The sequence below is a fragment of the Cyanistes caeruleus genome, chromosome 3 (genome assembly GCF_971803275.1).
Source record: "Cyanistes caeruleus chromosome 3, bCyaCae1.hap1.1, whole genome shotgun sequence".
NCBI lineage: Eukaryota > Metazoa > Chordata > Aves > Passeriformes > Paridae > Cyanistes > Cyanistes caeruleus.
The window spans coordinates 20,242,104-20,258,747 of NC_141703.1; the positions used below are offsets into that span (position 1 = coordinate 20,242,104).

At 37.6% G+C, this 16,644-nt stretch overlaps 1 protein-coding gene across 8 annotated transcripts in view; it reads right to left on the minus strand.

The window, feature by feature from the left end:
* Positions 1–16,644, minus strand: part of SHROOM2 (shroom family member 2) — a 118,248-nt gene that overhangs the window by 82,396 nt on the left and 19,208 nt on the right. For 2 of the 8 annotated variants that reach the window (XM_086880122.1, XM_086880126.1), the window contains exon 2: positions 1,497–1,604. The exons of 4 other annotated variants lie outside the window; for them this stretch is intronic. The gene's annotated coding sequence lies outside the window, so the exon portion shown is untranslated. Of the gene's footprint in view, positions 1–1,496; positions 1,605–14,630; positions 14,781–16,644 lie in introns of those variants that run through there. 2 more of the 8 variants (XM_086880121.1, XM_086880125.1) reach the window with 2 other exon arrangements.

The following is a 16,644-nucleotide window of genomic DNA, read 5'->3' on the forward strand; positions in this document are numbered from 1 at the left end:
TGACTGCATCTCAGGAACGTGTATTCCAGCAGCACGCAACCACGCTCATGAAAAATTCATGTCTGAGCACACCAGTTTAGGATGTCAGTGTTGGCAGGGGGTTGAATGTTTAAATACCACACTGCACAGGAGATTTTGTACTTGCTCATCTTGATAACTGACAGACCATTTAAAGACTGCCTGTATTGACATCCTGAAAAAAGTCAGTAACAGGGCAAGGAATTTGTGTATTTTGTGGAACCCACAAAATACTGTGTTATTAATGAATGTGATGCAACAGCTGCTTTTCTTTCAGAGAAGACACATCTTAAAAGCCTAACACCGAAGCATGCAAGAGCTGGGAGCAAAGCAGTATTTTAAACTACTGTTTAATAGTCCTAACAATTTTCCACAGGTATGTTCTTATGACCATATTCAGGGAAAAAGCAACATGGTTTTCTGTAGAGCCTACCCACTGCCAGCAGGAGTTCCATTCAAAACTTGCTTCTTCTTCTCAAGCTTGTCACCACAACCTGCCTTTCCTCAAAAGTATGTTCTGAGCAGAGACCTGATTCTTCAAAGGGTAGAAGTACAAAGAACCCCCTAGACAAAAACACTGAATTTTGTTTTATGCTTAAGAGCTATGCATGTAGGCTGAGACTGAATTATAAACTAGGAATAGTACAGAATTTAGCTACGTCTTAAGTTCTAGAAAGATATCAATCACTAAAAACATCAGAAAAACAATCTGTTTTTCTGAATGATAAAAATTTCAGTCACATACTATAGTACATTGTATGCAACAACAGTGGCATACTGAAAAATTTTGTTTGTACTGTATTTAAATTATCTGCCAAATCAGTAATTTTTATGCTCCAAATTGCAGGGAAACATTTTAATAAAATTTTATTTATCATACTAAAAAGAAAGTTGAAGGCTTGACTAAAGCAGCAACAGGGGAACCTTCTACTGACTCTCCCCTCTGAATTAACCTGGGAGAATTTGGACTGTTTCTCTGTACAGATGTTCATACTGAGATACTCCTTTAAATAGCTCCTTGCTTAACAGGGAGGTTTCTGGATTACCTATTTCAAGCACTTAATTACTTTAAAACTGCATATCCATTTCTAGGAACTAAACATCAGGCACTATAATGACCAACTTGTAAACCTCTGGAGTTACTTGTTCAGCTAGCTATGGACCTGAAGACCAATTACTGAATTATTTTGAAGTATGTGTCCAGTCTCAGCTCCTGATAATGAACCTTGCTATCTTTACTAATAACTGCAACTCTCCTTTTAACATAAAAAATAAATTATATTTCTAAAAGTAGACTTGGAACTTTTGCTTTTATTTTAGTATTAAAAGGGTGTATTATTAATAAATAAACATTAAGGACTGTTGAGATTAAGAATGTATTGCAAGCCTTTTACTGAGCAGGTCAGTTAGTACAAATCCAACGTGTTTTTACTAGACAGCTACTCCTATACTTCCTGTGTTGCTGTTTGTTACTTTACCTCAAGAACTATTAAGCAGTATGAGAAGCCTGAATTCCCATGTCTCAGTTCCTCCTGTTTATGTTCATCTCATCTTTCAGAAACGAGGGTCTGTACCTTCACAAGCACCTGAAAAACACTACACAGATACACCAGAAAGACATGCAGCTGATAGGAATTTTGGAGGAAAGTTGCACTGGTGTTCTTAGATTTTTCTCATCTGATGGAGGTGCAAATGCACCTTTTGGGAGCCCATCCCAAAACTCTCAGCTGCCTCCCACTAAGCTGAACACTTAATTTCTAGTGAACTGTGGAGAACAACACGCTTGTGCCTGCCAAGATACAGGAAGGCAGAGATGGGCTACCAATAGTCTATTTAAGTTGGTCTGGCTCCACACCACATTGCTAGATATTGGCAGCTGTGACAATTGTGCTGCAGTGGGCTGAGGCTGATACCTCTTGAGTCACTCAAGAGAGGGAAGAACCACAGCTTTTTACATTAGGGAGTTTCCGGAGCGTGAGTAAGACTGGAGTGCAGGAAGTTAGATAACTCCGCAGTAAAACACCTAGAATTCCCATTTCATTATTTGAGGAAAGCTGCGGAGACTCCTGCTGCGTTCACATATTTTCTGAGCTGCGTGAAGTAACTCTAAGTAAAAACATTTCATTAAGATCTCTCAAGTGCATGGACACTCAGTTAAAGGAAGCATGGGGTATCTGCTAGACAGTACCTCTTCCTTCCTTCTCTAAGCATTGGTTTATGCTCCTGTGCAGAATATGCAGGAATTTTCTTACTTTGAAATATTAACTAGTTACTTGGAGAGACAGGTTGGCTACATACAGGATTAGAGCTAAAACAGATCCATAACTGTTATCAGTCATAGGTTTTTCCTTGCCTGGGCATCATCCAATTTAAGTTTACAGATAAAATTTCACTTCATTTTCCATATGGTTATCCAAACCACAAGTTTCTGTCTTACATTCATAGTTCTCATTTCAAATGCAAATCTTTTCCCTCTTTTATCAGTTATCTACTATAATTATTATTTGTATTTCAATATTATTTCAAAATTTGAATTAATTTTCTGAAAGCATTATACTTTTAGTACATAATATTTGGAGTCTTCAGTTTTACCATTCCTATTTTTGAACTTTTTTGGTATGGTGGTTCTTCTATGAAGTTTAAAAGGCTGTGATCCAGAGAAATATCCACACACTAATTCTGAAATACTGTTGTACTACATTTCATAGTGGAACTGCGATATTTCCTATTTATCAGTGAGGCCCAGTGTGCAATAAAAAGACTTTTTAGTTGGGAGACTTTTGTTATTGACAAAAGTGAATGAAGCACTTTTGGGGTCCAATACACAGCTATGTTGTTCAGCAACTCTGTGGGACTAAAACAGGAACTCTGTACAGAGAGTATTCACTCTACTTTGGAAGTTCACCCTCTCAGCACTACCTGGCAGAGCCACTAGAGCGGCATTAAATGCTACTAATTTTCCCAATTCATTACTTCACTGTAAGCAAATCTCCAGAGGAATACAAGGAGCATAAATTCTATTGGACATAAGTTCTCTACAGTGATCTTCTAAAAGATACAGGACCAGACAGTGTGCTGCCACAGAGCCAGCTGTATCATCGGCTGTCACAACTACAGCTTGCTACCTCAGTATCAATTTTCCAAGAGCTTAGCACAAAACAGCGAACAAACCACTAAGTTAGAGTACTTAATAGGGCTACAATGTACTCACTAAAATGGCTTAAAGCCCTAAAAGTGTAATTTTAAAAGTTTTCCACAAACTTGAAACTAAGACTCAAACCTGGATAAAAACATTGCCTATTTCACGCTAAACCAAAAATGCATTTTCAGGATTCTTACAGTGACATGTTTGCAAGTGCAAGCAAGGTAAAATTGGCTGGGTTTCACAAATTGTGCAACTTTTAAAATGGTCTTGTGATAAGAAACACAATACTACTTCTCCTGATAAGTGTTATTAATTGGTAATGCTTTCCTCCATGCTGGTATTATGTTGCACCTCTGCCTTTCACCATTCCTTTTTGCGAAAGGAACACATTTTTTTCTTCAGGATGATAATCTAAATTAGGAGGGAATATAATCAGCCTCTTAATTATACATATGCAGAAGGAGCACAACAGTTGCTCTGCTTGTCAAGAGGATTTAAGATGTAAGCAGCACAGGGCCAGAAAAAAACCCCATTCATTTAGAAAATTAGTCTTCTATCAGAAGAGACAAGTAAAAAAAGGCTTCTCATTTGCTGATATAAAAATTATACATAAGATTTATCAGCACAAACTCCATGCAAAATGAAACTAATAGGAAAAGTCACCTTTTAGTCAATTCCAACATTACAGATATTTTCAGTACAGTAAATGATATATTTAAAAAGCACTTTTAAGGCAACTTCATTTTGCAACATGTCAGTTTTCTGAAGAACACAGTGGAAGAAGTTACTTTAACTCAAAAACCCTAACAGTCAACTTTCTTCCACAGAGTAGCATCACCTGTAACCTACAACACTATAAGCTGTTCCAGAAGTCAGTTTCTCATTTTAATGAGGGGAAAAAATAAAATAGAAAAATAAAAAGGGAAATAGAATGTTAAAGAAAAATCTTTCCTTACCTGACAGTTTTATTTTACTTATACATTGTCCTGTTACCAAACGCAGAAAAACAAAGTGCAATTCCATCAATGTACAAGTCAAAGCAGTCTCCTGGCACTGGACCAGAAAGCAAAGCTGAACTGGCCCTAGTGAGAGGCCATGGTGAGGTTTGCTGGCCACAGCCACCTCCCTCCTTCCCAGAGCTCCTGCCCACCGGCCCATGGGACGCAGCAGGGAAGGCTGCTGGAGCAGCCCGGAGGTCCCAGGGAAACGTGGGACTCCTGCTTGAGCTGACAAGGCACTGAGCAGGTGATGCTAACCTGGCCTTTGCCACCCCACCCCAGTCATTCCCCTTGTCAAACACAGCTCTAGCTTTGTCTAGGAAATCACAATGTAGAAAAACTAAAGAACATGTAAGATCACAGTTTTTCACCCTAAAATAAAGACCCTTCCCTTTGCTTTCAAGCATAAAGTTTCTACATTGGACTGTCACTCTGCACAGTACTGAATATTGCCTTTATCTGAAGTATCTCAAGTATAAATTGCACTGAAATATTTACAGCATTGCAATGCTAATAATGTCAAAATGGGGGGTTTTGCCTAAGCTAATCAAATATGCAGCTTGTCTTGGGGGGAGGGGCTAAGTTACAATGTATAAAATTTGAGTTAGGTATTCTCTCTGTTGGTTTGCAGTTGACAAATTTATCATGCCTTGTAATGGCTGTGCATTGTTTGCCAAGGATCACATCCCAGAGGCTGAACAAACTGATAGATGGAAGGGATGAAATGCAGAATCTAGCCTTCAAAGTCTGCCTGTCTGCTTGGTCAATGGCAGGAAAGTGCAAAAGAGCATTTTTAAAGAGCTTTGCATAAAAAAAAAAAGCCAGCTTTTTCATGGCATGAAAAAATATGACTGTATGAACATGACTGTACACCCATTCGCACTTGAGTACTGGGCCAAGAAAAAAAAAAATCCAAATCAATGAATCAACTGGGGAAAATGAAAGAAAGCAAAAAAACCAAGTCAGACGAGGTGCACTTGTGAGCAGCTGTCCTGTGGCTGAAAACACAAAACACCTCTTTGTTAAATGAGCACACTGGTAACATTTGAGAGCATTAAGGAATTATTTTAGGGCAATGCCTAAACATGCAGGCCTTTAACAGGTTTTCATTCAGATTCAGGGCAACTGCTACATAACACAAATCAAAATATTTTTTTTAACTATTTTTAGAAGTTGTTCAGATTGTACGTAGGGATAAACAAGCAACACTGCTGCAGGTTATCATAACCAGCTATGTCCCAAAGTATGAAATAACCACAAATATTAGTTATTGCTTTAATTGCCATGAAAGCAATACTGTGAAATATTTACTATTTCTTTATTGCATTGAGCAACACCAAAGTAGGATCATTGCCAAAATATTTAATGCTAAAGCACATTTCTATTAATTCATCATTTGCCAAGATGCAGGGCAGGCAGAGTTGAGACACAGCAAGACTTTACCAGTTCATTTCTCTGGATTCAAGGAGAGTTTTAAGAGAATGCTTGAAGAATGACAAGGCTAGATAAGAAACTCCTCAGCTAATTTTGGCCAGCTCCCAAACTAAAATATTGGAATTGAATTTGGAAGTGGTTAAAAAAAAAAGAAAAGCTATCTGGATCGTGACATTTAACATCTGACTCATGTAAAAACTGAAAAAAAAAGTCATTCTGTTAAATATTTTCACTTTTAAGACAGAATATATTAACTGAGGAAAATAGAGGACAAATAAATGTGCTTGAACTCTCTAGCAGCATGCCTAAAGCTCAAGGTTGAAGTACAACTGACCCCACACAGAGCCATTTGAACATGTGCCAAATGCATGAAGCTCAGAAGTTTCATGCTCTGCTAAGGCAACTTTCACATCACTCACTGGCTTCATCTCAGATCAAAAGCACTGAAGGAAAAACTGTGCAGAGAATCTGATTACAGATGGCTTTTACTGATGCTTTCTACTTAATCTCCTCTGGAATGCAAGGTCATAGCCCCCCCATATTTTAAAAGGGATCTATATACTATATGCACACTCAACTATTGTCACTGTACTATATTTTGCTTTCTTATCTGAGCAACATAACTTAAGGAGTTTACTGCAGCCCAGATTCCTACCCACAAAACACATACATGGGCTGTATGGTTTCAGAGGAGATTGCACTTCCTGCAGTGCTCATTGCTTTGTAAATACAAAAATATTTTTAAAGTTGCAGTTACCTGTATTGCAGCCTGTAAAAGATGCAAGGGCTGGAGTGGAACTCAGTGCTGTGAAGAACACCCTTCAGTCTCAGGATTTGTCTGCCCAGAACAAACACACCTACATCCTTCAGGTGACATGGTACACTCTACTTTCTGTTTTGCCCATGGAGCAAAATCTATCTTCACACATCCTATGTGTCTAAGGACAGGTTTCAATCAACAAAATCCACAGAATTCAAGGCCTAGCCACAATGGACAGAAGCCTCATTCTTCTCTTAAGTCTAAATCTCCAAACTTTTAACAAGAAATAAGACTTCCTTGCTTTAACCTCAGTTTTCTCACAGAGATATTCTCCTTATTAAAAGCTTATTAAAACCCTAATGATTTGAAATCTGTTTTTACCATCCTTAAAATTCTCAACAATTATGAAAGCATAAAACTGAAGCTGTTCAAAATATTCTACTTGAAAAACATACCTAAAAGCAAATATTCTTTGAAAATAGGAAGTATTTGAGAACTAATTCAAAAACCTTTCCTTACTGTTCATTGGAGCATTGACCTCCTCTTTCTTTTTTAGCAGTCAAATGAAAAAGTGAAGAGAGAGAAAAAGGTTTTTTCTTCCTGTTCTCAACCTCCACCTAAGTTTAACTTCCAGTTTTCAGTGAGTGTCTTGTGTCTTCCAATCAGCACTTTTAAAAATCATAACGAAGTAAACTGTGCCACATAAAAGACGTTAAATTTCTTCTTAGTACAAGCTGTAGTTGTAATACAAGATGCAGTGTTGATGCTCCAAACAAAATTTAAACTGTAGTCAATGACTTTAAACAAAGTCTTTCAAATTCTCACATGACAAATTACATTGTATGAAAGTAGATCAATAATTCTAGAAAAATCAGCTGCATAGCTCCTTCCTTCTGTAGTTTTTGTAGTGGTCAGGCTTCTGGACACCGAGACCTCATGTTTTTCTATTTGTTTATTTGGCCAGAATTCTCTCCTCTAAGTAATTGTTTGTTTCACATTTTGAAACACAAAGGGAAAATGGAGATTACCTTTATGTGAATATCTTCACCTGGGGGGCCCTTCTCCCCCATTTCAAACTATGTGCATGTGCTTATAGACGCCTCAAATGAAGCAAACTGAAACAGAAGTAGTATCTTCAGGTTCAAAAGTTAGTTCTACCAAAGATAAGAAACACAGTTAACTATACAAACAATGAAAAGCTTGCACCAGGGTCTTTCAGACACCCAGTCAAATATGAAAGCCTGCTATGCACAACATAGCTGAATGTGACTGTTTCTCTACCCAGAGAAATTAGAATTGAAGGGCACAAGAAAATGCAGTGACTCACCTGAACTCTAATCACTGGTTCCATCCTTTGTAGGGAGCATCAGGCTAAGTACAATACAATACAAGCAAACATTTTTGCTAAATCTTAGAATAAGCATGAAACTGAAATTAGAACTCCAGGTGAAGTACAAATAACTCAGTAGCAGGTTAGAGAAGGTATGCTCCCTACCTTTCATGCAAGAGCAGTGTAGAAATAGAAGTGTAGAGAGAGATTCTTACTCCAAGTAATGGTGCTTTCAGCTGCTTTACACCCGTCCTTACTTCCTCTACACATCAATCCAAAGAATCAACTGTCAGATCTGTACAGTCAACTGCAACGCTTCCTCTGCTACCCCCATCAGCTGTGAAAGGGCTCCCAAGCATGGATGCACATACAGGTCAGCAACATTTTCAGGCATCTCTGTAATTTTTTGGGGTCTTCAAAGGATGCCACACAATCCCACTTTACAGGAGGTGCCAAAGGAACTTGTGGCCAACTTCAATTCAACTGAGTAATAGTGGCTAGCCTGAATTATTTCCCCTAGTCTTATTCTAACCTAACTAAGGCTTGAGTTTCTATCTTACTGTCTCCTTCAAACAAATGTGGACACAGAGGAAACAGGCAGAACAATCAGACAGCTTTCCTGAAGGGGATTTAGTTCCAACTTCCACTGCCTTGCTTACCTGTTTCACGGGAAGTAAATCCATCATTGTTTGCATATATTATATCACCTCTAAAGTATCTCCAAAACTAGAGCAATGTGAACAAATGCTTTCATAAAATTAAAAAAGAGCATGTCTACCACTACAATAGTGCCACCCTCAAGCCCCAAGATGATGCACCATTCCCACTAAACAACAAACACAAGCAAATCAATCTAAATGCAGGGAAAGAGACTCATGCTCTGATAATCAATTCATATCCAACAACCAGAACGTTCAGGAGGGCTTCTCAACTCAAGTATTTAACTTAGCAGTAAATATAAATAACAATGCACAAGCAATGCATACCAGCTTTTAAGAAATAAATCCAAGCAATCCAAACTTTTAAAAATGCATAGTCTCTTCTTATCTTGATGTTTACATGTACAGGTGGACAATAGGAAATTAAAGCTCCTTGACTCTCAACTGCTTTGAGTCAATTAGTCCTCAGTAATCAGATTAACATTAGAAGGAAGATGTTCTTCCTTATCACTACTAAGTGCTTCCTTTGCAAGATATGTTATTTGCAACCTCGTTCAGCCAACTGAAAACTGAGGCCAAGAATTCAACATGTATGAAAGCATAAGTCTGGCAATTGCTCACCCTTGGGAACTAAAGAACCCTAGGCTCTAAAGGGCAGTTTTAAGACATGTTTAGCAGCACTGCACGAGGAAATTCGACAGCTTTCTCATCATGAAGATGATAGTGAACCGATCACCAAGGTTGTCAAAATAGCTCGTTTTTCATTAATCCTGATTTCGAACATGAATGGGGTACATGGAAATGGAGATGGGAAGGTAAACTAAGCAGCTCCTAAAGCTTCTTCAACAAGAAGGCCAGAGTGCCTATGACAGGTTAGGGGGCCGGGGCTGTGTTCAACCCAAGCCTGCGGCACAGCTGTTAAGACACAGCAGGAGGGATCTGGATATTGTACTTAGTGAATCAGCTGAAGAGGTCTAAGCAAACTGATGTTCATAATGAGAACTGTAGAATTCCATTCATACAATGGGTGGCAATGGGCCAAGGATAACTTGCTAAAAATAAGAGACCTAGAAAGATTAAAAAGCAAAAACATTTCTTGCAATATAGAACTAAAAAAGGGCCAGATAATACTGCAAATTTAAAATACTCCCTCTTCCTGAAGGGCCTTCCAAGAATATAACATTTCCAATGATAAAAAAGAAAGGAAAAAAAATGAAAAAATCCTTCATAGCTGGATGAAAAAGATAAAACTTGACCATTTGGGAGTATTAGGAATATGGTAGAAGACTTGTTTTAAATTAACACTTGAACATAATCACTAGTCAACTTGATAAAATTCGATAAGAACGTGTAAGAATGAAAAGGCCAATTTGATTGAGTCTTTGTTCAACTCACCTAGATGCTAAATAAAGATACTATTTGTGTATTTGTTTTCCCTTGATTTTTTTTTTCTACATTTTAAAGATCAAAGCGATAAAACCTCAGAAATGAAGATACTTAGCACTGAGAACAACAAAGGTGTTTTTTTTTAAATTATAACAGCACGGGTAGAAGTTTGCATCATTTTTTTTCCATGTCCTTCATCCACACAGGTAAACTACTGTTGAAGACGCAAGATGAAACAATAGGTTCTCATGAGTGCAAAATGGTTTGCTTGCCCATGAAAAGCAGTTCCTTGCTATTCTTTGCATTAAGAATAACTGGCTAACAGGCTAACAGCAAAGAACACATTCTGCTCCTACTCTGCTCCTACCCCCCCACCCCACACAAAGCTAAAATCCCATTGATATAGAGTCTTTGGGTGGAGTAACCAAACTGTTACAAAGCAGCTTGCCTTTTCCCAGACAAATTACTTGGCTGAACTTAAGAAACTCCTTTTGCTATTAAAAAAATCCACAATAACTGCAGTTCTAAGAAGAATCCCAGAATCTAGAGTGGAAAACCCCTACTGAATTAGGCTTCCAAGAGTCAGCAAGTCTTAAGAGTTTATTTAAACAGAATTGTCACTCAAATACCAGCAAACTGCATGGACCACACTGAAAGGGAACTAAACAACATAAATCAGGTGACTATTGCAGCTTCCCCAACAAAATCTTAGCTCTTTGCAAAACGTCAAGACAGCTGAATCTTAGCCGAATTCTTAAAGACAGCTGCATGCATTTAATTAAGTCAAAATCGAAGCCAGATGGCACATGATGCTTTTCCAATAGACTGGATGCTGTCACAAGAGGCACTACTTAAGCATTCCTTGATGATTCCTGGCACCAGTGGCTACAAAAATCTCTTTTTACAATCTACCATACACCCCTCCTTTTTTTTTTCCAGTCACCGAGCCTTTAAAGAGGGTGGGAAGGAGGAAAAAGAGAGCCCCTGAGATAAATTGACTCAGTGTGTGGAATGCAAGGCAAACATTCCTGTACAAATTCAGATTTGATTTATTTTCTTTAGAAAACTTTGGTTCAGGAAAAAACCCCAATTGTCAGTCTTTGCTTTATACTCACTAAGGTTATCACCTGTCTTAAAGGGAGAAAATGAAAATATGTAACCATAGTTCCAAAGTACTGCACAGAAGAGGATGATGTTTACACTTTAGCTAGCAATGAATGAAAGTGAGCTGGCTAAAAAAGTTTTCAAGAATTTGGAAATATATGGCTGAAACATTAACATTTTATCTCTGGACTGCATAATCTCTCAGTGAAAAATGACAGTGGATGATTCTGTGGTCAGCACACATGCAGTGAACTCCTAAACACAGGAAGGCTAGCAAGTTATTGCCTGTTGTAGTCAGCCAAAGTTATAAAGGGTTGAGCCAGAACAGACAGGCAATACCATATTTTACTTCCAGTACTGTACACTGTACATGGAATTAAACAGAGAGGGCATGAGCCATGCTGCTGATCATGCTTCTCAAGGCTGGTACAAGCCAAACTGAATGCCCACCAAGGTGTGTCTCCAAGGAGATGGGGAGTAAAAATCATCACAAGTTAATATAAATGAATAATATACTGCTGACAAAACACCTCTGCTTGATTTTTACTTAAGAGATTTTTCTGTTCCATAATTACTTAAGCAGCTGCAATATTGCCCCCAAAAGAATTCCTGAAGACTTTTAGAGCAAAAGGTGGGAACCATTATGTCTATTTAATAGACAAGGAAGGCTCAGAGCCCTTCCTTGCATTCTCTCTCCATGTTTCCATTAAAATCATACAGATTATGGTTCACTTTTTCAAGTACCTCGTTATTAGAGCAATCAGACATAAATCATACACATGGACAAAGGCATAGGACTAGAAATTTAGGTTATTTCTAAATAAATTATCTCCTACTAAGCACTACTATGAACTAGGGTCTACTTAAGTTTTAATTGTGATTGTCACATTTCTGCATATTCAATCTCACATAATTTAAAAATGGAACTGTGCACTTGCACTGAATATCTTACTGCTCATGCAATCTGTTGAAAACTTATTTCCAGCACTACTGAGGACAAAAACCTGTCTGCTGAAAAGGGTAGATGTGTTTAATAATTTCAGCAGAACAATTCTTCTCTCCTAGTTAGTTTAAAGCTCCATTAATCTTAATGCAAAACAAAACAGTTTCCTTTAACAGCCAAATTCTTGACCTTGAGCCGTTTCAGTGTCGGGAGTTGGGGGCTGGGAAGAAAGGACATGGACTGACTACAACTAAGAGATGAAGAATAAAAACACTCAGGAAAAAAAACTGTGAAAAAAAAAGAAAAAACTAATATCACAAAACTAAACTAAAATTATCTCTGTGAAAGATTAACACCTTAATTCCTGTCATTGAAACCTGGACATCATCTCATTTTTTGTTACCCATTTTCAGATAGATTTTCAGATATAAGGAGTGATGAAAATTATGAAAAGACAACCAGGAATGCACAAGCTAATGGCTTTTAAATCACCCATCCTAGCACTGACCCACATCACTAGCCACTAGAATATTTTCTGATTAATGTTGCAAAAGAAGTCCAGTTTAACTAGGCAGCATTATTTTCAGTGTGAAAAAATATGAGCTACAGATCCTATCTTTGTGGAAACTGAAGATGCCTCTTATTCAGATGTGTTAATTTTTTTGATTCAAGATGGATTTACTCAAACTATCATTCCTATATGAACCCAGCTAAGAGTTGGACAAAGTAAGACTTTTAAACCTAAAAATATTCTCAACAGTCAACATTCACAGGGCTTCTTACATACAGGTTTTATTTTATATTCTCTTTACCCACTGCTTTTCCATTACTAAGTGCTCAGTGCAGTGCTTTTGTTACCAGGATGTTACAACATAAGTGACAGACTCAGGCGGCAGAAGGCATTTGAGTAGCCTCTAAAATGACATTAAATTGCCTGTGATTTATCTTAATACTTTAAGTTGTATTAAAGCATGATTTCCTCACTACATCTTGTAAGGGGCAAACTTTAATTCATAGTACTTGCCCAGCATTAACTGTGGCTAAGAGGGCACACAGCAGTTCCCATAGGATGATTTCTGGATCTCCCACATGGACACCACCTAACCCTGGAGAACAACTCCTTGAGGCAGCTTTTGTTTGAAATGCTGCTAGAAGGAAGCTTTTTAAATGGCTCAAACATCAATGAGTCATCCTCAGTATGAGTATCAGTACTTACAAAGGTTTGAGGGGCTTTGTTTTACAGAGAAGAACTGGACAAAGGGTAAGACCTAATTTTGCTTATGAACTCTGGAGGTTCTTATTTGACTACACTTTTGGTCTAATCAACAGTCACAGTTGATTACTGTGACTATACAGTACAGAGAAAATTAAAAAACTTGGAATACATTCACAGATCTGATTTTCTTCCACAGGTACATAAAGCTGTTTGTGAAACTAGGAGTATGCTGATCAGTACTGTCCTTTCAGTACAAGAAAAGTCCTTTGAAGAAAAGTTTCTCAATCAACACAAAGGAATTTTTCTCATCATCTCCCATGCCGACTCAGATGCTTTTTATCATACAGTTCTGCATGGTTTACCTAAAGTTCTATAACAAAGTGCCCCCTATTCCTGCAAGAATACTTACATAAAGACACTTACAAAACCAGAAGAATTTACTATTCTTAAAATTTTCATTAACCAGCTATGACTAGAGTGACAGAGCTCATACACAGCCTCAACAGCTACTTCAGTGTTAAAACCTGAGAATAAATATGCACAAAATGCCAGTTGGTTGAATGCACATAAAGAAGGATCCATCATTCTGTGGATCCAAAAGACTTAGAAGTCATCTGTATAAAACGTTTTGTTCCCAAATGAGGAAAACGGTGACCAGCACAGACACTTGAGGCCAAGTAATACTTTAACCAAGTGGCCTCCTCCATCTTCCTCAGCTTGCAACAGAAGAAATTGCATAACAGAGCAATTGAAACAGCCAAGCAAACACAGCAGGTGGTCCCGTTTTACAAGACTTCCACCAATGGGTTTTGAAATTTTACACTTAGCCTGGTATGCACCCACATACATAAAAGAGCCTAAAATGTTAAACATCAGAGGCAAACCAAACATTTACAAAATACAAACCCTATTATTTTGGACAAACCTTGCTGCAATCACAGAGGAATGTTTCCTTTGGCTGCTATTATGCTCACTTCCATTTATTTATATAGAAAAAAAAAAGCAAGCAATATTTTCTTACTTTTTTTTAATTGGCTACATATGGCACAAAATAGTAAATGATAAGGCTGGAGATCAAATTTCTGCCTTTTAATGAACAGACTGATATGCAAATGTTGCTAGTAAGAGATTTTTAGCACTTGTCTCAGTTACAGAAGAGAGGTCTTGCAACTAGAAAATTCTTGAAAAGTTTTTTCTATCCTTCAAGTAGGGAAAAAAAATCAAATACCAAAAGATAGTGGGTTTATAATGACACCCTTAGGACAGCCCAATTTACCTCAATCACAGTAATAACAAACTACTGCTCTATTCTTTCTTCAAAAATACCAGAATACTTAGTTTAAGTCTCTCTGCATGAAAGGGTTAAAAAGCACAGACCTTCCATTAATTAATCTTTATTAAGACACTCCAGAACAAATACCAGTTCAGTTATTTAATACCCAAACACAAAAATCTGAGCTAGTATTATATTTTACAAACAGCCAGAAATACTGAGCACAAGCTGAGCAGTTCACAAAACCATTGTCCTATTTTTCTGCATTTTATTTCAAGTTTTGATTCATGACTATTACCTCCTTATATCTAACTACAACAAATCAATGGACAGAAACAGAAAACTGTAAGTAACTCAGGCTTACCCATATGTAGCTTCCCTACACACATACACAGCAGTATGGCACCTCATGGTTAATTAGCCCATTTACAGTAAATCAAGCCCACAGCTGAGCTAAGATGCCAGCCTGCTGTACTCCCCAACCAGCCAGCCCACACAGTACGTTGGGAGCAATATTTTCTCCTAAGTACAGCTGAGTTCATGTAAGTGAACAAGGGTGTGACAAAATAACAGAAAAAGGAGATTACAAAGAACGCCTGAATCTCACACTGAAGTTTCTTTTGCCAAAATGAGATTTGAAGAAAGAAGTGAGGGCTTTTTAACATATCCTGAAACAGGATCCAGGCCCCTGGGTAATATCTAGTTCACAACATAACCTTACATGTCCTTATTTTCCAATAATCTCTATTTTGGTACAAGTTGCCTTGAAAAAAAACGTCATTATGCAAAAACTTGTCATTTCAAAAAGCTCACTCACAGCTCAGAACTCTTCTTTAAATAAGGGAAGCAACACTGTAACTCTGGATTCAACACAGAACAAAAGACATGCTGCTTCCTTGTGCCTGAGAAAAGCAAATTATGTTCATACCAGTCAATGCCAGATAAGTGAATTATGCTGTCCAAGCACTTAGATAAATGAAAGAAAACAAGTATAGCCAGGCAATTCTACACCACAGACAGAAAATGAACATACTGAAGAAACACAGAAAGCATTATCAATACATGCAAGTGGGTTTGGGCCCAGCAATTATCAAATGTCAAGCCTCAGAATATGATCTGAAAAAGCTCTTAGGACAGGACTGTCCAACAAATCCAGGACTGCTTGGACAGAAGTCTAACAAATAGGACTGTTTTACTGAGAAACAGTTTCCTCCTAGAAAGACAAGGTCAATTATCCAATTAAGAAATAAAGAACATTTAATAATTAATAAAAAAAAATAACAGGCCTGTTATTCCATGAGACTATACACACACAAGTGCCCCAAACCCTGAAGTAAAGGATACTCAAATTTTGCTGGTAAATATCCCTGACCATAAAATGGATTAGGCTCATGTCTTATGAACAAAGTGTAGGAGCATTTACAGAATGAAAATACAGATGCTTGAAAATTTGTTTTTGGCCAGGCATCTGTGAGCACAAACCCATCACTCACACTCCAAGACAGGTTTTATTTCAGGTCATTCTCTAAAAAACATCAGGACTGTGTAACTTCATTTTGTATACAGTCTTTCCTGCTCCCTTAAAGTCACAATGCTGCTATTCTAACACATGTCAAGAACTGAACTAGAGAATTTTGGAGATCAAGAGAGGAGCCTCAGTATTTGATCTGAGAAGTCAAAATAAATAATTTAGATCTGCATTTACAATCTCTGCAGATCCTGTGTAACAATTTATGTGCAAATTAGCAATCAGCAAGATGCTGCATTGCCACTAACAGTTTAAGTAGAGTGTTCTGTAAAATTTTAAAGAAAAAGGAGTTTCAGAGAGAAACCTAGAAATTCCCTTATACCAGAGTAATTTCTTACAAAATGGAGAATCAGTAGGACAGTCACAAACTGATTCAACAGCAAGACGGAGGAGTAAAAAAGCCCCACCACAATCTTCAAAAAAATCAAGACCAGGCTTCATTTTAAAGCAACTCCTACTGCAGAGTATGACCCCTCAAAAACAACCTTGCTACCTCACAAAATAAAGGCAACATATTAATGACTACAGTAGCCCCACAAAAGCGCAGAGAAAATGAAGGCAAGTCGGTGACTACTAGTTTTTACCAACTTACACACTACAGAAGATAAGGCATTAGTAAAACACAAGCAGCAACAGCAAAGGTTCATTTGTGTAGGCTTCCGTCTTGTAGTTGAGTAATATTCTCTGCAGCTCAACAGAAAGAATTACCTGAATAATATACTATACTTTTTTTCTCCCCAGAGAGGGTTTCTTACTTTTTTGATGGTGTTTCTTCCCAAAACTTTTACAAGAAAATGTGCTGTCATAGGATTAAAAATAATTCCTCTCTAAAAGCCGAGTCAGGAGAAAA